General features: G+C 48.5%; 1 protein-coding gene across 1 annotated transcript in view; it reads right to left on the bottom strand.

The window, feature by feature from the left end:
• Nucleotides 1-21,634, bottom strand: part of RIN3 (Ras and Rab interactor 3) — a 121,056-nt gene that overhangs the window by 40,578 nt on the left and 58,844 nt on the right. The window lies entirely within an intron of this gene.

Here is a 21,634-nt window from a genome sequence, read left to right as displayed (position 1 = left end):
CACAGCACCTGCTGCAGGGCCCAGCCTGCTGCGGTCACAAACACATCAGCAGCCCATTGGACCGCAGGGAGGTGAGAGGTGAATTTCTGTGGTGCTAATCCTGAGATTTTAGTGAAAGTCGCTCAGTTGTGTCTGACTCTTTGCGACCCCATGGACTGTAGTCCATGGAGTTCTCCAGGCCAGAATACTAGAGTGGGTAGCCTTTCTCTTCTCCAGGGGATCCTCCCAATCCAGGGATCAGGCCCAGGTCTCCCACATTGCAGGCGGATTCCTTACCACCTAAGCCACCAGGGAAGCCCAAGATTTCAGAGGCCTCTTTATTACAGCAACTGGTGTTAACTAATAACACACGCACCATTTTGAGCGAAATAACACTGAAGATTCTAGATTGTAAAAGCAGAACTTGAAAACGTCCCGAATTAAACATTCAGGGTCATCTTGACTTGACAGTTCTGAGGACTGTGGGAGCCAGCAGAGGATGGTTTGTCCCTGTTCTGCTTTAGCTTCCAGGAGATTCCTTGGTCCAGTGCGGCCACTGGCCTTTCACCCAAGAATCTCTGGGCCTGTTAGAACTTCACTTGATTTGGCTGTAACCCAAGAGGGAGGGTGACACCCATATTTTCCAGCTCTAACAAGGAAGAAGGATCAACGGAGAGAGAGCCCATCCCAGGGGGATGTGGCTCCCTGGAGTGGCAGGGTGCCAGGATGTGGCAGTCAGGGCCCGAAGCCGGGGTGGACTGCCCAGAGGAGAGCATGGTACCACATCATGCCCTGCAGAGATGCTGAGCTGCTCACCAGGGGTCTTGGCAGCCGCCCACCCCCACGCCGCCTGACTCTCATCCCAGGGCTCCATGCGCCCGACAAGTGATGCTCTCTGCACATGGGACCCACAGTGAACTTTCTCGGGCCTCAGAGGGCCAAGAAACATGCGTGCCTCACACTTCATTTCCAACTTCCTGAGGTTCTTCCGAGCACCCGTGGGGTGGAGGTATAAGGCCGGAGCCAGGTCCCAGGTCTGGCTCCAACCCTGGGGTGGACAGTATGACTATGGGTTTGTCCCTTCCCCTCTCAGTACCCCAGTTCCTCTATGTGCAAAGGGAAGAGCCCTTCTAACCATAAGCACTCTTGTATCTAGCTGACTGCAGCCTGCTTCCAAAGCCTAGGACAGCATTCTGCTGCACTGGTGATCTACGATACGCAAAACAACATGTTTTGTTCTAATAGCTGTATTTATTTTATTTTTTTTGTTCTAATAGCTTTAATACTTCCCTTCTTTCTACATGCTACTGCACAGTTCTAAACAGTTAACATGATTTTTTAAAAAGATCGTGCTTAAGTCACTCAGTCCTGTGCAACTCTTTGTGACCCCATGGACTGTAGCCCGCCAGGCTCCTCTGACCATGGGGATTCTCCAGGCAATAATACTGGACTGGGCTGCCATGCCCTCCTCCAGAGGATCTTCGCGACTCAGGGATCGAACCCAGATCTCCCTGGGTTTGCACTGCAGGCGGGTTCTTTACTGCCTGAGCCACCAGGGAATTACATTCATCATTCATTTATAGCAAAGAGATCACGGTTTCTCATTAGGATAGACATAAAAATTTTACAAGGGAGTTTAAAGAAAAACATTAAGTAGGTTACAGTTCTTGGAGGTACTGGCAAGATGCCCATAAACAACAAATCAGAGAAACATCAGGGCATGGAATTACCACCCTCTGTGAGTTAATGGACATGAGGCGGTCCACAGCGCCACCTAGTGGCACATCAGTGCATCACAGACCTTAGCAGCACCAACTGGCCAAGGGAAAGTGAAAGTGAAGTTGCTCAGTTGTGTCCGACTCTTTGCGACCCCATGGACTGCAGCCCACCAGGAATTTTCCAAGCAAGAGTACTGGAGTGGGTTGCCATTTATAGGCTGGGGTCAAAAGATCCGTGGTAGCTGGGAGAGGTAGAGAGGACGCTCCATCTGTAAACCTTTCTTATGAATCCTTCAAGAGGAATTAGTGGTGTTGTATGCAAAAAGCTGAGCCTCTTTATACCAGGCCTGCTCAACAATGAGCAGTTTTCCTTCACCACTGAGACATGGTCTGACCTTTGCAGACAGAGATGAAACCTTTAAGATAGGCAGTCCCTTCCTCTCCTGTGCCCCTGGGACTTTCTATAAAGCCCACAGTTCCTTTAGACTCCCTGGAGAAGGTGATGGCACCCCACTCCAGTACTCTTGCCTGGAAAATCCCATGGACAGAGGAGCCTGGTAGGCTGCAGTCCATGGGGTCGCCGAGAGTTGAACAGGACTGAGCGACTTCACTTCCTTTAGGCTTAGTTTACCCCCATTCTGGTCCCTTCCTCAGGAGCAAGGACCAGGGCTCATCCATTTTTGTGGCTGGGGCCATGCACAGTTCTAGATAGAGTGGCCCAGTCCGCTTTTTACAGTGAAAACAGTAGATCTGTCAAGGCACAAGGGAGGGTCAAGGTCATGTTTGTTTCTTTGTAACCAGGCCTCTTCTGCCCCGCCCTCAGCCCCCAGTTCCTACTTCCCCATCTTGCTTGTGGGAATAGTACAGCAAGGCCACACCCAGGGGAGCTCCTGCCCTGCCAGGGCCAGGGCTTTGCCCACACTTGAGCTCTCCTCAGGGCCTAGCACACTGTGTGGCATGCAGTTTGGGAGATAATAAATGTCTGCTAAAAGTCTGATCGGGGATCCCCTGCTCTTCTAGTGGTTAAGAATCCGCCTGCTAATGTGGGGGACATGGGTTTGATCTCTGGTCCAGGAGCATCCCATGGAGCAGCTAAGCCCATGCCCCACAGCTACTGAAGCCCACACGCTCTAGAGCCAGAGCTCTGAGACAAGAGAAGCTGCGCAACGAGAAGCCTGTGCCCCACGACTAGAGAGTAGCCCCCTGCTGGGGGGCCAGCGTGAGGAACTCCGCCCATGGCAAAGGTCATGAGGAAGGAGGCTTGGCATACGCAAAGGCGTGATCAAGCCTCAGGAAACCCCCTGTTCCCAAGCATCCAACCCCAAAACCAGAGTCTGTTTCATGCTCTCACCTACACCTCTGACTTTACGGGGGGCTCTCCCCCATAACCATTTCTCTCGGAGAAGGAGTTAACTTGCAGCTCCAGTTAATAAAAATTCCTGGGTGTGACAAGAGTGTTTCAACTTAGAAATTCCTCTGGAGGTCCTCTAGCCTCCCTGATCAGGTTCGTCAGGCCACATGTGAGTGTTTACAGCCTCCCAACCTTGAGAGGCATGAGATGCTTTAAAACTTTCTAAATACAGACTCTTTTGAGAAGTTAGAAAATTATTAGTATAGTATAGTGGGTTGATTAGAAATTATATTGGTGAAGGGTTTTTTCATTTGTCCTGCCAATAATTACTGCTAATTCCCTGCCCTGGGTGTAACAAGGGTGTCTCAGGACAAACCTCTCTGCTGACAGACTAGCTTGTGTGACAACCTCTCAACCATAAACAGCACGGAGAGTTTGGAGTATTAGCATAGGGCTTTTCTCACTGTTGAGTCAGAGATTGCTGCCAGGCCTCCATATCCTTAGGCACCTGGGAATATATTAATCAATGTATTTGGAATATAGAAAAGGAAACATAGTAGTTTTTGATGTTGGCAATACTAGACATTTTGAGTTAATGAATTTTCTCTTTTGTTATAGATCACTGTACTTTGTTATAAATCACTGTGTCCTTGCTATGTAAAAATGTAACTTTATCACTATCTTAAGACTAAATAGATCTTAAGGGGAACATTGGTCAAGGGTTTACATTTGTTGAGCCAATATATGCTGCTAAATCCCCATATTCCTTGCCCTTATAATGAATATAACTAGCATATAGGAAAAATAAGTATTAACCTTTAAGATTAATCATGTTAAACCTTAGGCTAAGTAAATTCCTTTCCTAGTTGTAACTCACTACACCCTCACCCTATAGGAATGCAACTTTATTTGGAGGGTGGCGCCTGATTTAAGAAAAAATCACCCCTGGAAAAATAAGTTTTCTGTTTAACTGACCAGTATCAGAAAGGGCCATAAAATGTCAGCAGGTCTCATGGCCAGAAGATGCTGTCAGACCCATAAGACCTTTGTATAATTTTATATGAAGCACCTGATTGTGACAAGGGTCAGGTCTGCTGAGCCCTGCGTGACTCTGTATTCATCCCTATGTATAACAAAAAGGTATATAAACAAACCTGAAAAATAAAGAAATCAGATCAGTTTCTGGAAAGACTGATTCCCCCATGTCATTTCTTTCTTGCTCCCCGTTTTTCTGGCTGAATTCCCATCTGGAGCATGGATGCTATTCCACGTAAACCAAGTTATTCAGCCTCTTTTTCTCCACTAATTTTCCTACTACACTATCCGTTTCTAATCTCTCTCTATATCTGTAATTAAGATTTTTCCTAGGACGCCGATTCTGTCCCCACCTTTGAATCACCCTGGATCCACCGGGGCTGGACCCTGGCAGCCCCCCACTCGCCGCAAAGAAAGCCCATGTGCAGCAACGAAGACTCATCGCAACCAAAAACGAATAAAAGTACAGTTCAAAACATGTAAGTCTGTCTGGCAGAGGGACCCCAGAGGAGCAGAGGCCTCGGCAGGGTGAGGGGGGGCATGGTGCCTTGGCTGGGGTCTCAGGCCTCCCACCACGTGGCTCATGCCCTCCCTCCAGGGGCCCAAAGGGACACCTGGGACATGAGGGAGCCCCGACAGGCAGCCTCACACTGTTCTGGAGCAGAGGTGAACGCAAATCAGTAGGAGTTAGACAAGCCTTTGTTCCAGAGGGTGGGGGAGGCGCTCAAACTCCAGGACAGCCCTGTGTCCTGCGCTGGCTGGTGGCCTCCATGTGCAATGGAGGCCTGAGTGTGAACATATCTCCATCACGATTGCTTATCCTCCCTGAGCCTGTTTCTTCAGCTGCATGCGCGCCTGCATGCTCAGTCGCTTCATTCGTGTCTGACTCTTTGTGACTCCATGGACTGTGTAGCCCAACAGGCTCTTCTGTCCATGGGATCTCCCAGGCAAAAATACTGGAGTGGGTTGCCAGTTCCTTCTCCAAGGCATCATTTGAACCCAGGGATCAAACCTGCGCCTGTTATGTCTCCTTCATGGACAGGCATGTTCTTTACCACTAGCACCACCTGGGAAGCCCCTTCAGCTGTATAACAGAGTTAATAAAGTACCTGTCTGTTGTGGGTTGAACTGTGTCTCCCAGAAAGACACACTGTGATCCTAACCCCTGGTACCTGCAAGTGTGACTTTATTTGGAAACAGGGTCTTGGCGGATGGAATCAAGTTCACGAGGTCTGACCAGATTGGGGTGGGCCCTAAACCCAATGATGGGTGTTCTTGCAAGAAAACATGTAAAGACCTGGGGCACAGACACAGAGAGGAGAAGCCATGTGCGATGGAGGCAGATACAGCCACAAGCCAAGGGTTGCCGGCTATTACCAGCAGCCAGGAGAGAGGCCTGAACAGATTCTCCCTGGTCTCCAGGAGGAGCCAACCCTGCCACACCTTGACTTGGGATTGCTGGCCTCCAGGCCTTTGCTCCTGCTCTCTCCCCAGGCAAGGAGGACCCAGCTTCGCCCTTCCTTGCTAATCGTCCTCATTTGTCTTTTGCCTTGAAGGCAAGGACTGTATCTTAAACTTCTCTGTATGGCATGCTTGGCAAAAGGGTATTCTATCAAGATACAGCTTCCCAGAAGGTGCAGAGGCACAGAATCCGCCTGCCAACACAGGAGACAAGAGATGCAGATTTGATCCCTGGGTCGGAAAGGTCCCCTGGAGAAAGAAATGGCAACCCATTCCAGTATTCCTGCGTGGAAAATTCCAAGGACAGAGGAGCCTGGCAGGCTGCAGTCCACAAGATCACAAAGAGTCGGACATGACTGAGTGAGCACACACAAACTATAAAAAACATACAATTTAGCATTTTAATACTTTTAAAGAACACTCAAGTGGCCTAAGTACATTCACATTTTACAACACGAGGCTTCTTTTTTGATGTGTTGAAAATGTTCTCAGATTGACACTGGTAAGGGCTGGACAACTGAATATACCAAGTCACTGAATCGTACACTTTAAATGGGTTAATTGTACGATACTGAATACATGAAGTAAATACATCTCAATAAAGCCATGATTAAAAAAAAAAAAAGAAAACGCACACACACACAGTGGACTGAATTTCACTTCCTGTATTATGTTTTTCTGGCACTTTTATAATGAGCATATGTGATGTTTGTAAGCAGAGAAACTATGAAGATTCTCTAAATTTTTCTTGAATGTTCTAAATTTCTCTGTAAATGTTTCTCAGGGGCTGACTGGTCTCCAGAGTCCTCTTGGCTCATGTTACTTTGGTTCCCCTCTGAGCCCCTCGAGGGCTGACAGGCTCCCCGGGTCACCCACTGGGTGCTCCCAACAACAATGCCGGCTCCCTCTGCTCCCCTCTGAAAGCGTGAGCAGCGGTGACTCCTCCACTGTGCACAGCCTCCAGCCTCCTCAGTGGAAAGAGCAGTGGGAAAGACCAACCCCCGTCTAAACCATCTCTCTTTCAAAGAGTGAGGAGAAAAAACAGCACCAGCTAGTCCCAGCTGCTGTGTCCCCAGCTGACAACAGGTGACAACAATGGGACTTGCCCCTGCCTAGAGAAAAAGAAACCTTTCACCTCATGACTCACCATCAAGGCTGAGTCAAGACAAGGTGGAGATTCCGGCTCCACGCACACCAGCCTGGCTTCTGGCCTTTACAATCTCAACATCAAAACGAGTAATCCACAAAGAACCAAAAGCTGTTGGAAGATTCATGTTTTAGGAAATTCCATTTTATCACTCAGTAGTACAAATGAACTGCCAAGGCAGGAACGGTGTATGTATCTTTTGTTCTCCGTGGTACCCTCAGCACCAGGCATGGTGCTTAGCACATTGCTGGCTCTCCAATATTTATGTAACTATTTCTTTAGCAAATGTTTTCTTTGGAAATACAGGGCCACAGGAAGTTGCAGAGATAAACAGAGAGGCCCTCTTCACTTTTTATCCAGTTTCCCTCAACGGCAATATCAGGGTGCTTAATTAGAGGACAATATCTGAACCAGGAAACTAACCTTTGTGTGATCCACAGAGCTCATTCAGATCTTACCAGGTTTATACTGGCTCTCATGCATATGAATGTGCGTTTGTAGAGAACTATGCAATTTTATCCCATGCGTAAATCCCAGCTGCCTGTAATCACTATCTCTATCAAGGTATTTCATATCACATCCACTCCAACCCTTGGCAACCACAATCTGTTTTCTCTCTCTGTGATTACATGATTGAATGTCATATAAATGGAGTCATACAGGACATATTCTTTGGGACTGGCTTTTCCCATTCTGCTTCATTTCCTCAAGGGTCATCCAAGTTATTGAGTGAATCAATACCCCGTTCCTTTTTAGTGCTGAGTAGTAACCAATGGTCTGGGTGTAACTAGGTCATTCACCCACCGAAGGACATCTGGGAGTTTCTGGTTTTTAGTGATTATGAACAAAGCTGCTGTGGACCTTTTAGGTCCATGTTTCTGCATGAAAATATACTTTTCTTTCTCTGGGATAATATGCCCCAAAGTGCATTTGCTGGGTCACATGGTAAGGCCATCCTTTGTTTTTCAATGGAAGGGCTGAACTGCTCTCCAGAGTGGCTGTACCATTTTACATTTCTACCAGCTATGCAGCAGGGATGCAGCTTCTTCCCCCATCCTTGCCAGCTGGGTGTGGTCACTATTTTTTATCTTGGCCATTCCGCTAGGTATAGAGTGTTATTTCATTGTGGCTTTCATTTGCATTTCAAAAAGAGGTTGAATGCCCTTTCTCATGTACATCCGCTTTGCTCAAGTGTCTATTCCTGTCTTTTCCTGTTTTCTAATTGGACAGTTTTTCAAATGTTGGATTTTTTTAAAACATCGTTTTATTAAGATATCATTCACACACCACACAACTCACCAATTTAAAGTGCACGATAGTATATTCACAGATTTGTGCAAACATCACCACAATCAATTTTAGAACATTTTCATTATCCCCCCAAAGAAATGCAATACCCATCAGCAGTCACTTTCCATTCCTCCGTCTCCCTAGCTTCTGGAAACCACTGATCTACTTCCTGTCCCTATGGATTTGCCTATTTTGGACTTTTTGTATAAATGGAGTCATACAATATGTGGTCCTGTGGGTCTGGCTTCTTTCATTTAGCAGCATGATTTCAGTGTTTGTCCATGTAGCAGGAGTCAGCATCAGCACTTCACTACTCTCTTTTTTTAAAGTTAACTTTTACTGGAGTATAGTTGGTTCCCAGGTGGCGCTAGTGGTAAAGAATCCACCTGCCATCTCAGGAGATGGAAGAGACTGGGGTTCAATCCTTGGATTGGGGAAGATCCCCTCGAGTAGGAAACGGCAACCCACTCCAGTATTCTTGCCTGGAAAATTCCATCGGCAGAAACATCTGGCAGGCTACAGTTCATGAGGCCACAAAGAGCTGGGACACAACTGAGCGACTGGGCACCTATAGTGATTTACATTGTTGTGTCAGTTTCTGCTGTACACAAATACTTAAATCCACTCTTTTCCGGATTCTTTCCCATGTAGGTCGTTAGAGAGTACTGAGTGGCACTGCCTGTGCCATCAGTGGCACTTTATTCCTCTTTATGTCTGATTGTATTCTCTTAGATGGATATACCACACTCTGTTTATCCATTCATCACTGACAGATATTTGGGTTGTTTCCACTCCTTGGTTACTACAAATAATATTGCTCTTGGCATTTGTGTACAAATTTTTACGTGGACATATGTTTGCATATCTTGAGTGTATGCCTAGAAGTGGAATTGCTAGATCCTACAAATCCTGAAAGATGATGCTGTGAAAGTGCTGCACTCAACATGCCAGCAAATTTGGAAAACTCAGCAGTGGCCACAGGACTGGAAAAGGTCAGTTTTCATTTCAATCCCAAAGAAAGGCAATGCCAAAGAATGCTCAAACTACCACACAATTGCACTCATCTCACACACTAGTAAAGTAATGCTCAAAATTCTCCAAGCTGGGCTTCAGTAATATGTGAACCGTGAAATTCCAGATGTTCAAGCTGGTTTTAGAAAAGGCAGAGGAACCAGAGATCAAATTGCCAACATTTGCTGGATCATTGAAAAAGCAGGAGAGTTCCAGAAAAACATCTATTTCTGCTTTATTGACTATGCCAAAGCCTTTGGCTGTGTGGATCACAATAAACTGTGGAAAATTCTGAAAGAGATGGGAATACCAGACCACCTGACCTGCCTCTTGAGAAACCTATATGCAGCTCAGGAAGCAACAGTTAGAAATGGACATGGAACAACAGACTGGTTCCAAATAGGAAAAGGAGTACGTCAAGGCTGTATATTGTCACCCTGCTTATTTAACTTCTATGCAGAGTACATCATGAGAAATGCTGGGCTGGAGGAAGCACAAGCTGGAATCAAGATTGCCGGGAGAAATATCAATAACCTCAGATATGCAGATGACACCACCCTTATGGCAGAAAGTGAAGAGGAACTAAAAAGCCTCTTGATGAAAGTGAACGAGCAGAGTGAAAAAGTTGGATTAAAGCTCAACATTCAGAAAACTAAGATCATGGCATCTGGTCCCATCACTTCATGGCAAATAGGTGGGGAAACAGTGGCTGACTTTATTTTTTGGGGCTCCAGAATCACTGCAAATGGTGATTGCAGCCATGAAATTAAAAGACACTTACTCCTTGGAAGTAAAGTTATGACCAACCTACATAGCATATTAAAAAGCAGATATATTACTTTGCCAACAAAGGTCCATCTTGTCAAGGCTACGGTTTTTCCTGTGGTCATATATGGACGTGAGAGTTGGACTGCAAAGAAAGCTGAGTGCCGAAGAATTGATGCTTTTGAACTGTGGTGCTGGAGAAGACTCTTGAGAGTCCTTTGGACTGCAAGGAGATCCAACCAGTCCATCCTAAAGGAGATCAGTCCTGGGTGTTCTTTGGAAGGACTGATGCTGAGGCTGAAACTCCAATACTTTGGCCACCTCATGCGAAGAGCTGACTCATTGGAAAAGACTCTGATGCTGGGAGGGATTGGGGGCAGGAGGAAAAGGGGACGACAGAGGATGAGACGGCTGGATGGCATCACTGACTCGATGCAGATGAGTCTGGGTGGACTCCGGGAGCTGGTGATGGACAGGGAGGCCTGGCGTGCTGCGGTCCCGGGGTCACAGAGTCGGATAGGACTGAGCGACTGGACTGACTGCCTGACAGTAACTCTACGGCTTCCCCAGTGGCTCGTGGTAAAGTATCTGGTTGCGATGCAGGAGCCGCAGGAGACGTGGGTTCCATCCCTGGGTCAGGAAGATCCCCTGGAGGAGGAAATGGCAACCCACTCCAGTATTCCTGCCTAGAAAAGTCCATGGACAGAGAAGCCTGGCAGGCTACAGTCCACGTGTTTGTAAAGAGCCAGATGCACTGACTGACGGAGCCTGCACACAGCAGGCACAGTCACTCTGCATGTTTAAGAAACCGGTGGAGTGTTTTTCAAAGCAACTGCACCACTTAACATTTCCACTCACGATGTTTAAGCTTCTCCACAGGCGTTCATTCCCTGGTGGTCCAGTGGTTAAGAATCCACCTGCCAATCCAGGGGACAGAGATTCTATCCCTGGCCCAGGAAGGTTCCACATGGCTCAGGGCAACTAAGCCTGTATGCCACAACTATGGAGCCCCCGAGCTGCAACTAGTAAAGCCCACACGCCCTAGAGTCTGCGCTCGCAACAAGAGAAGCCATCGCAATGAGAAGCCCACGCACTTCAACTAGAGAGTAGCCCCCACTTGTTGCAATCATAGAAGGCCAGTGAACAGCAATGAAGACACGGTGCAGACAAAAATAAACACATAATGTTTGTTTAAATTAAACAAGGTTTAAAATTAAAATTTATTTAAATTTAAAAAATAAGTTTAAACTTTTTTAATTTAAAATGTTTTAAAAATAAATTTAAATTAAAAAAATAAGTTTCTCCATACCTTTGCTAGTACTTTGTTACTGATTAGAATCATCTTAGTGGGTGTGAAATGATATCTCACTGTTTTTTTGTTTTTTACTTATTTTGTATTGGGGTATATAGCTGACTAACGATGTGATAGTTTCAGGTGAACAGAGAAGGGGACTCAGCCATACATATACACATATCCCTCACTGTGGTTTTGATTTGCATTTCCGCAAGGATTAATGACGTCAAGCATATTTTCATGGGTTTATTGGCTATTTGCATATGGAATTTGGAAAAATGTCTATTCAGATCCTTTGCTCATTTTTATTTGGGTTGCTTGTTCCTTATTGTTGAGTTTTGAGAGTTCTTATCTGATCTAGATACAAAGCCTTTGTCAGATGTGTGATCTGCAAATATTTTCTCCCAGTTGTAACTTGTCTTTTCATCCTTGAACAGGGTCTTTCAAGTATTTATTTGAGTGAAAAAAAAAAAGAATACTGTCCAAATCTGTGAAATAGTAGGCATTCATATGGTGTCACATAAATAATTCAATAGTTATATGTCCACCTGCTTTAATGAACTCACAACTCGTCTTCGCATTTGGTAATATCTACTGTTATAATTAGGGCCTCCCTGGTGGCTCGGTGGTAAAGAACCCACCCGCCAATTCAGGAGACGCGGGTTCAATCCCTGGGTCAGGAAGATTCCCTGGAGAAGGAAGTGGCAACTCGCTTCAGTATTCTTGCCCAGGAAATCCCAGGGACAGAGGAGCCTGAAAGGCTATAGTCCAGAGGGTCACAAAGATTCGGATACAAGTCAGCAATTTAACCACCACCACGACAAATTGTTATAATTAAGGTATGAGGGGGTCTTTAACCAGCTATTATTCTCCTCTAGACCAAAGTCCCTGGTGCCATCTTACTCTTAAGTTCCTGTGCAAGCATTTTCTTCATAGTTGGTCCAAAGGTAAACCTCAGCCACACTGGCTTAATTTTACCACATGCTCCCAGTGACTAAGGTGAATGAAACTGACAAGTGAGAACCCCTTCTCCAGCATGTTCTTTTTAAAAAGAGATGGCTGTTGGCAGGTGCCTTGTTTAGAGTCTGATTCGTCTTTACTGGAGAGTGAAGGTGAGCATCTGTTCACTTAAGCTTTACCCTGGGCTCTGATGAGGAAAAGATCATCATCACAAAAAGAATGAATATACACCTTGCCAAGGTTATTAACACTGTGAAATGTACAGATTACTCAGGAAATGTAAACTGTCTTCCCTGTTGGCAGACGGCCTTGTCAACCTAAGAGATCTCTGTTCAAACACATTCCTTTTGACAACAGGAGTCGTTAATAAATTTCCAGGTATGACCCTCATTGGAAGGGCTGAGTCCAAGTTACTCTTCAGCTAGGACATTATGTATTCAACCATTGACAAATATTTATCATGCTCGCGCTCTGTAGAAATCAGGGGAAATAGATTTAGAAATTGAGAGGAAGCCTGGCACTGAGCAGGGTGACGCGGAATTTGCCAACGGTTTAGGCCACAGGACTTTTCTGAAACTCCCTCCTGAGGGGTAGAGGTTCAATACAGCCCGCTCATTCTTTTTCGAGGATTGCAAATGTGGTTGGGTAAGGGTGGGAGGGATATTCATTGATTTTTATCTAAAAAAAAGCCCTGTAGGTATCAAGGCCTCAGTGGCTGGGGGAATCTGGGTGGGCCCGGGAAGTGGCCCCCACCTCAAAGACTTCTGTGACACTGCAGAGCCTACCTTCCCTGAAATGTAACACCCTGAAGGGGTTGCCAGACAGATTCTAATAGATTCTGATCCTGCTTCCTGAAAGGGATCCTAGATCGCCAAGCTGGGTCCCTGATAGGAAAGGTCAGGAGTGCAGAGCCTGAGAATAAAAAGCCAACATGACCAGAGGCTGGGGAGTGGTTCTAATTGGAACAGGAAGGGGGGGGGGCCCACCTGCAGTGACCACGCCCACATTCTCTCAGGTGTCCCTCCCACCGCCGTCAGCGCCTTCCCCAGCTGGAAGTTCACACAGTTGCCTTCTGGCTGGAGGGACCTCTGCTGCCCAGCAACCCCACGGTTGCCATGGGAACCATGAGCTAGACAGTACGTGACAGAGGAGGAAATATACTATTTCATACTATCATCAGGCCCAATCTTCTTTGTTAGCTGAGAACTCCTTGCCCTGTTCCCAGTGGTGGAACTAAGGAGAGTGGCAATTTCTCTGGCATCCAGAGGACCTTGTGGTTCCAGGCCTTGCTTCCAGATGCTGCCGCAGTGCATCTGGGTCACCCATGGGGCTAGAGAACGGCCCTGTCCCCTCCAGAAGGAAGAGGCTGCTGGACTAGGGCTGCCGGAAGCTCTGGCTCCAGCAGAGGGCAGAGCTGTCCAGAGAAGCGAGAACAAACAGTCCCATGCCGGGCAGCCGATCTCCTGTGGTCTCAGAGCAGATTCGATGCCCGACTATACAAGGACGGGAGCACAGAGCAGAGCAAATGCCTGTTCCCACTCCAGGAAAAGCCCAAACCCCTATGGTACTGACCAGGCCTGAGCTCCTGGTTCCACCCCCCATGGGCCCAGAGACCAAAGCCTTCAAGTCTCTGAAACTTGCTTTCTCTAACAGCCAAGGGAGGATCTGAGTAACCGAGGCCCTCCCAGGCCCTGCACCTGCTGTGCAGAGGCTGAGTGGTGGTACCCCGCTGACAGGCCTTGAGTGAAGACTAGCAGCCTCTCCCCCAAAGGTGACACAGAGGTCTGGAAGGTCTAGGGGGGAGTAGGTGGGACGCAAGTTAAGGCTCAGGGACCTGGGAGAGGACGCTGATCAGCAAACGTGCCAAAAATAGTTTCCTTTCTGTCTCCCTGGCTGTTACTGATGGTCCAGGGTGGGCATCTTGGCCCCTGGTTCACTAGCTGGCCCTGGAGTCCTTTCACTCGTCTATTCACCGGCCTGCCCTCTGTAAAGTCCTAAGCAACCCTGAAGCCTCAGTGTAAGATCATCGTTTCTGAGCCCTCGGTCTCCCCCATCAAATATGGACTCCCAGGGCAGGACTAGGTGCGGGGCACAGCAAGCCATTGCCCAGTGCACCTTTAACTAGAAGCAGTGGGAAACGGACAGGGGAGGACCCGGCAGCCACGGTCGGGGGTCCAAGCAGGAGCCATTTCCACATGCTCCCAGTGACCCCTTGCAGGGTTTGGCTAGCGAGCAAAGAAGGGCCTCTTCCTCCAGGTGGCTGCAGCCCTGCAGAAAACTGCACAACCGGAAAAGCAGAACACCAGCTGGATTTAATCCTACCAGGCACTTTTGGGCAGTGCACAAGCTGGGGAACTGTCCATGGCAGCCCTGGGTATGAGTCACAGCCATCTTTGCTGGTTGTTCTTGGCATAAGGAGCCATCTCCTCTTGATTTCATCTTAAGAATTTTAGGATGAAAAAGGCACCAATGCCTTCTTACTGAGTTCTCTACCAGACCCCTAGTTTTCTCAGACTAGATCCAAGTACCTGTAAGTTTGCCTCTCAATGGATGGGGAACCACTGAAGGCCAGAACAGAAGGGATCTTAGAGACAGCTCTTGTCCAACCTCCCTCATCGCACAGACAGGGAAACAGAAGTCCAGAGAAGGCACATTATCATCCGATGAGAGAGGGTTAGCCTGGGTGTTTCCTAGAGTTAGATTCGGACACTCTCTGGACCCTAGATTCTAAGCCTGGACTGGTGCTGTTCTGCCTCCTTCTCCCAACTTCACAGTGTGGGTTTTGTCCAGATTTGAGCTTCCTGATTAGTAATAGAGGGTTATCATTTTCAAAGTTTTAATAACAATAACACCATCTACTATTTACCACATGCCTATTATGTGCTAGCCTCTGTATTTCTAACTATCATAACTCCACTATTTTCATATTATAAGCAAATTAAGCCAAGGCTCAGAGAGCTTAAGTAACTGGACTGAGGGCATAGCCCCAGTCATGATGACCAGCTGTCATCAGCCCCAGGAGCCTGGCGTATGAGACACCTTTTGCTCAGCAGAAGTGATATACGGCAGGGTGGAGGGGCATGCCAGGGCTTCATACCTACACTGAGCGTGCCGACTTCACCCGTCAGCTAGCAGGGACACCTTCCCATGGACCACACATCCTCACCTCTGTCACTCGGCCAGCCCCGGGTTCCCCTCGGAGACGGCTTCCTGGGCAGAACGAGCTCCTCTCCCTCTGGCCCAGCACTGGACACACACTCCACTTGAGAGCGCGACTTCCCCACACCACGATGTGTTCACGGGCCTGACGCTGGCCCAAAGCTTCTGGAAAGCGGGGGACGGGCCTTCCTTCTTTCCCAGATCCAGGGCTTTGCCGGGATCACACCATATGCTTTATGGGTCCTGCCATTATTGAAAGCATTTCCTCTGAATCCACGTTGGCAGCCATCTCCACAGCCACTGCCACCACACCGTCCAAACTGTAATAAAAACTGCCTTTTTCTTGGACAGTACACTTCCGTTTTTAACAACCGCGTCGATGAGGATTTAAGTGTGGGAAAAGGAACGCAGAACGAGCTGTCACAGTGCAGATGGGACTTTGCCAGAGAACTATTTATAGGTTCAGACGCCAAAACACAAGGGGAGACAGTGGACAGATGCGCGAACTGTCAAGTGTCAGGGAAGACTAAATAAAGAGTAAAGCCACAGGGAGGCGTTGGGGGAGGAGGAACGGGGAGGGGTAGGGGGAGACGCTGAGCAGAGGCTGACCATCCTGGGGCTTGAGTTATCCACGGGGAAGGAGCTGCAAGGCTGGGAAAGCAATCCGCCAGCTCCTTTGCTCAGGCTGTAGGGGCGGGGAGGCGTCTTTGCACCTATCATGAAAAGACGCTGCTGTCTCTGGGAACAGAAAAGACTGGAGGAAAAGGATGTGCCCTGGGCACCACTGATGGCAGGACAGCCCCACGGGCCACAGGAAGACCCAGCAAGAAACCACTGTGCCCAGAAAACAACCCAGCTTCAGCTTCAGGAGCTTATAAAGTTCATCCCACCTCAGAGTGTCAGAACTCTTATCTGTGGTTTAGGAGAAAGTGGCTGCCATTTATGAGAACTATGATACTCAGAGAGGTTAAGTGGTTCACCAAAAGTCACAGAGCTGGGAAGTGGTACCAGGATGTGACCAGAAGCGAGACTGACTCAGCCCAGGCTCCCGACCTGTGTGCCAGGCCACTGGCTCTTTGAGACCCTGCTGTCTCATAGAAATATAATTCAAGTCACATGTGCAATTTAAATTTTGCCCATACTCATGTTAGCAATAGTAAACAGAAACAAGTGAAATTAATCTCAGTAATGGCCTACTTAACCCAACATATTTAAAACAGCATCATTTCAACAAACTATAAATATAAAAAAATTACTGAGATGCATCACAGTCCTTTTTTTTTGCATATGCAGTGTTCAAAATCTGGTGTGTATTTTATACTTACAGCTCATCTCTATTCCAGAGAAGGCGGTGGCACCCGACTCCAGTACTCTTGCCTGGAAAATCCCATGGACGGGGGAGCCTGGTAGGCTGCAGTCCATGGGGTCACTAAGAGTCAGACACGACTGAGCAACTTCACTTTTCACTTTCATACATTGGAGAAGGCAATGGCAACCCACTCCAGTACTCTTGCCTGGAAAATCCCATGGACGGGGGAGCCTGGTGGGCTGCTGTCTATGGGGTTGCAGAGTCGGACACGACTGAAGCGACGCAGCAGCAGCAGCATGTCTATTCAGACTCCACATCTGTAGTGTTCAGTAGCCTCAGGCAGCACGAGGTTGCTGAGCTAGATGGCACAGCCTTAAGCAGTGTGTTTGGCCAGGAGCAAATCTGTCCCCCAGGACACATGTGGCAGGGCGTGGACACATCTCAGGTTATTAAGGGGAATCCAAGGCGGGGTAAGGTGAGGGGTATCACTGACATCTAGTGTGCAGAGGCCCGTGCTTGCTCGGTTGCTAAGTCGTGTCTGACTCTTTCTGACCCCATGGACTGTAGCCCACCAGGCTCCTCTGTCCGTGGGATTTTCCAAGGATGTTGCTAAACCTACTAATTTAGCGCACAGGACAGCCCCACCACCACCCGAGCAAAGAATGATCCAGCTCCAAATATCAAGAGTGCTGAGTTTCAGAAACCCAGCACCAGAGGGTGAACTTGCTTGTCTTCCTGGGACAACCGGCAAGAGCCAGAAGCCCTGTGGATGCCACAACTATAGTTGCCTGCACACAGCGGATGCTTGACATCAGTGCTGGAACGAAAGTGAATGCAAGACTGGAGGGTCCACCAAGACTCAGAACCCAGGACCTCCGCCTCACAGGAATCATATTCCCGTCCTCTGCATCAGCCAAGTCACAGGGTATGGAATCAAGAACAAGGGATCAGGGCTTCCCTGGTGGCTCAGTGGTAAAGAATCTGCCTGCCAATGCAGGAAACACAGGTTCAATCCCTGATCTGGGAAGATCCTACATGCTTGGGAGCAGCTAAGCCTGGGAGCCACAACGATTGAGCCTGTGCTGTAGAGCCTGGGAGACGCAGCAAGAGAAGCCATTGCAATGAGAAGCCTCTGCACCACAACTAGAGGGCAGCCCCTGCTCACTGCAACTCGAGAAAGAGCCCATGTAGCATGAAGACCCAGCACAACCAAAAATAAATTATAAAAAGACACAAGGGACCAGTCTTAAGTCAACTGATATTTCTCTTGCTTGGAGATGCTACTGAAACACCTGCTGGTAAATACTCAGCCATCTGGGCTCAGGACACAGCTTCTTGCCAGCCCTGGTGTGAGTATCTCAGAGCAGGCTTGGCCCTTGCCAGGAGGAGGCCTTTGGTTCCAGGGAACAAATTCAATGAGAGGTGTGATGCTAGGGCACTTGATTTCGGCTGTAGGTCAAACTGCATCCTTCCAATCAGTCCATCGGTAGGAAAGCTGAGGTTATGATCCTTTATTCCCTTGCTGGTTCTGAATGCAGGAGTGGAAGAAAGGGAATGGTATTTATAGAACCGCCCCCATTTCCCAAATCCTCCGCAGGCCTAGGGCTGAGTGCTCCCCTGAACAGGGAAGGGACACCAGCGGGGCTGCCCGAGGAGCATCTCTGTGGGCTCAGGGACATTCTCGAGACCTGCGGGGGTCAGGGTCAGGGTTCAGTGTCCTTGGGCAAGCAGATTCACAGAGCCTTGGGTTCCTCTGGCCTGTCATCTAGTTGAAGGGCCCCACGTGGCATTTTTACTGCCCAGTAAGAAGAGTGGATTGATCTCTAGGCCCAGAGGTGGAAACAGGCCTCTGGACCCCACAGGAGGTGACCACTACAGAGAGATGATGTGGGCTTAGCATCTCACCCCTCAGAGACTCTCAGAGCTTTACCTCGGGCTGCGCCCTCCCTCCAGAGGCCTGGACCCAAGGCTTCACTCATTTTCATTCATCAAGTACCTTCTGAACAGCTATGTGCCAGGCACCGCTTCAGGCGCCGGGGCGATGGTGGTGGGCTTTCCTCCCTGGCACGGTGGCTCCCCGTGTTCCCTGCTGCCACTTTGTCCAACCAGCCTTCCCCTGGACCTGGGGTGACTCTGAAACAGGTTCCCGACATCAGGGGACCCAGGAACCACAGAATCCTCTTCCTTCCTCAGCCAGTTCTGCCAACTGGCAGTCAGTGTTCCCCCTGGGTGTCTCTGGGTTGGTCCCCTCCTCCCCACACTGACCGTCACTGTCAGGTCCAGGCCCCACGTGCTGCCTCCTAGTTGAGCTCCCTCTGGTATTGATCCCCTGGGGTCTCCCCTGTGTTGCAGCCTCCACACTGCCCCCAGTGGTGAGGGACTTCTGTTTAAAAGGTGCATCAGATCATGCCTCACCCCACCCAGGCCCCACCCCTAACACCCTTCTGCCGGGGCTCCCCATGGCCTTTAGGATAAAGGCTGAGCTGCAGGACATGCCCCTCTGTGATCCAGTCTGGCCAATGGTCTCATCTCTGCCTGTCCCTCCCTCCTCACACCCTACGTGCCAGCAGATACCACATCCCTTGGACACATCCCAATATCCTGTAACTCCACATCCTTGCATGTCCTGTCCTACCACCTTGCGTGCTCTTCCTCCCTCATTCAAACAGGACACTTCTGGTCATCCTTCAAGATACAATTCACGTGTCCTCACTCCCCAGAGGTGAGCCGTGGAGTCTCACTCACCTTCCAGTGTCGGGGGTCCTTCCTCTGAGTACAGTAAAATCCTAACATTTTCTTAATATCATCATCTCTGTATCCCTAGGGCTTAATGGCCTTAAGTTGAATAAACGAATAATTGAATGTCTCAGGTGATTCTTTAATTATGTAGTGTATGTGATCCCTGCACCCCGAAGTAGATAGAAGTTTCCCTGAGAGCAGAGCCCTATTTTCAACCCCAGAGAAGTACAGCATTGTGTCAAGAATGTGCTGGGGAGCCAGGCTGCCTGGGTTTAAATCCTGACCCCACCATTTACTAGTATGTGTCTTGAGCAAGATACTTAGCCTCCTTAAGCCTCAGTATCTTCATCTGTGAAACAGAGGTCGTACTTGTTCTGGATCTATTGCTGTGCAACAAACTACTTACAAAATTTAGTGGCACAAAGCAACCACCTTCTTATTGTAGCTCATGATTTTGTCGGTTGTGAATTTGGGCAGGGCTCTGCTGGAAGATTCCTCTGCTCCTTCTAGCACTGACTAGGTCACTTAGTGATACTAGCTAGGGAGTGGTCTGGTCCAGAGGGGCCAAGAAGCCTTTACTCATGCCTGGGCCTTGGCAGGCACAGCTGGAAGGTGAGACTCAGCCAGGCCCCCTTGGGCCTCTCTCTATGCCCATATAATCTCTAGGCTTCTCCAGTACGGTGGTCTCAGAGTCATCAGGCTTCTTACACGGCAATTCAGGGCTCCCAGACTCCAGGCAGAAGCTGCCAGTTCTCAAAAGTGCTACACACGGAACTGGCATGGTGTCACTTTGGCCTTATTCTATCGCCCAGTCCAAGCTGACTCAGATTCATGGGGAGAGGGCATAGCTTCCACTTCTTGATGGGAAGAGTGTCAAAAAAAGCACATCCACCTTCAACCTGCCATGCGATAGTGTTTATATTCTAGAGCTGATGTGCAGATTCAATGAATTAAAACACATAAAGTGCTTAGGCATGATTGTTCTCAATGTCCTACTTCCTTAGCATTCTCTCACTGTTCCTAGCCAAGTTCTCAATAAATATTCCATGTCATAACTCAGTACAGGAGGAGGCGCAGAGAGATTCTAGATTGGGCTGCATAGGGGGAGCTTCTGGGACCAACCCCTGACCTATACTCTGCAAACCAGGGGTTCACCTGGAATCCCCAGATGCTGAAAACAGAGTTCTGAAGGAGCCCAGGAGAGAACAGAACCAACGCAAATTCAGCACACAGTGCACAGACACCAAAACCCATGGGTTTCCCCAAACACATATACCACAGATGAGGAAACCAAGCTCAAAAAGGGTTCTGGAGCTTGCCAGGTTCAACCAGCTAGTAAGTGACAAAGCAGACTTCACATCGGAGTCTGCCTGTGTGTTGGTTCTTTCTACTACAGCCACTGGCACAGAGGAAACCGTGGAACATACTCCATCACATCTTCTCAATGACTCACAGGGGTTTGGTCCCACCCCTCAGGTTTCCACCAGAAAGGACCTCACAAGCTCAAACATTATCCCAGGATGGGCTTACAGTCTTACATCATCCACCCAATTTCTCTGGGAATTTCTACCACACCTGCTGTTCCACTCCTTGATTCCACTTCCTGTTTCTGCAAAGAAACAGCCCCCAACCACTTTTAAAGACACAGATTGTCATGTGAGAATTATAACAAACTACATAGAAATATGCACAGCATATCTACACACACACAAAACACATCATGCTTTAGTCTGCAAAATGCTCACACATACAGTCCCTCCCAATGGTTCCATGAGGTCGGCAGCACCGTCCCCATTTTATAGACAAGGAAACTGAATGGTGGTGTGCTGCTAATGTTTAACAACCAGCTTTCCAGGGAAAGAAAGCCCCAGTTTTATGACATTTTCCAATTTCCATGATGTAAATGCTCCCACTGCATTGATTTCAAGCACCGAGCTGGGAAGAGATGTGCAGTGTGAACTCTCGCGGGCTGGAATGACCCGGCTCCAGCACCCCACCAAAACCGAGGCTCAGAGACAAGCCCACCTGCAGACAGTCATCAAGAGGCAGAACCATTAAGAGGCCATGAACTCAGGTGATCCCACTAGCTCCTCTCCATAGCTGTCCTTATTGAAGCCACCCAACCCCTGTCTATTGGAGAAGGAAATGGCAACCCACTCCAGTGTTCTTGTCTGGAGAATCCCAGGGACGGGGGAGCCTGGTGGGCTACCATCTATGGGGTCGCACAGAGTCGGACATGACTGAAGCGACTTAGCAGCAGCAGCAGCAACCCCTGTCTGCTACTTTCCTTCCAGCTCTGGCTCTGTGCAGTGAAAATAAAGCACTAGCACCTGGGTATACTCTTAGCTCCAGCCTCATACTCTGAGGGTGGGCTTCCCTGATAGCTCAGTCTCACCTGGTAAAGAATCTGCCTGCA

This window comes from Capricornis sumatraensis, chromosome 19 (assembly GCF_032405125.1).
Source record: "Capricornis sumatraensis isolate serow.1 chromosome 19, serow.2, whole genome shotgun sequence".
NCBI classification, from domain to species: domain Eukaryota; kingdom Metazoa; phylum Chordata; class Mammalia; order Artiodactyla; family Bovidae; genus Capricornis; species Capricornis sumatraensis.
This window is presented reverse-complemented; position numbering and strand designations above follow the sequence as displayed.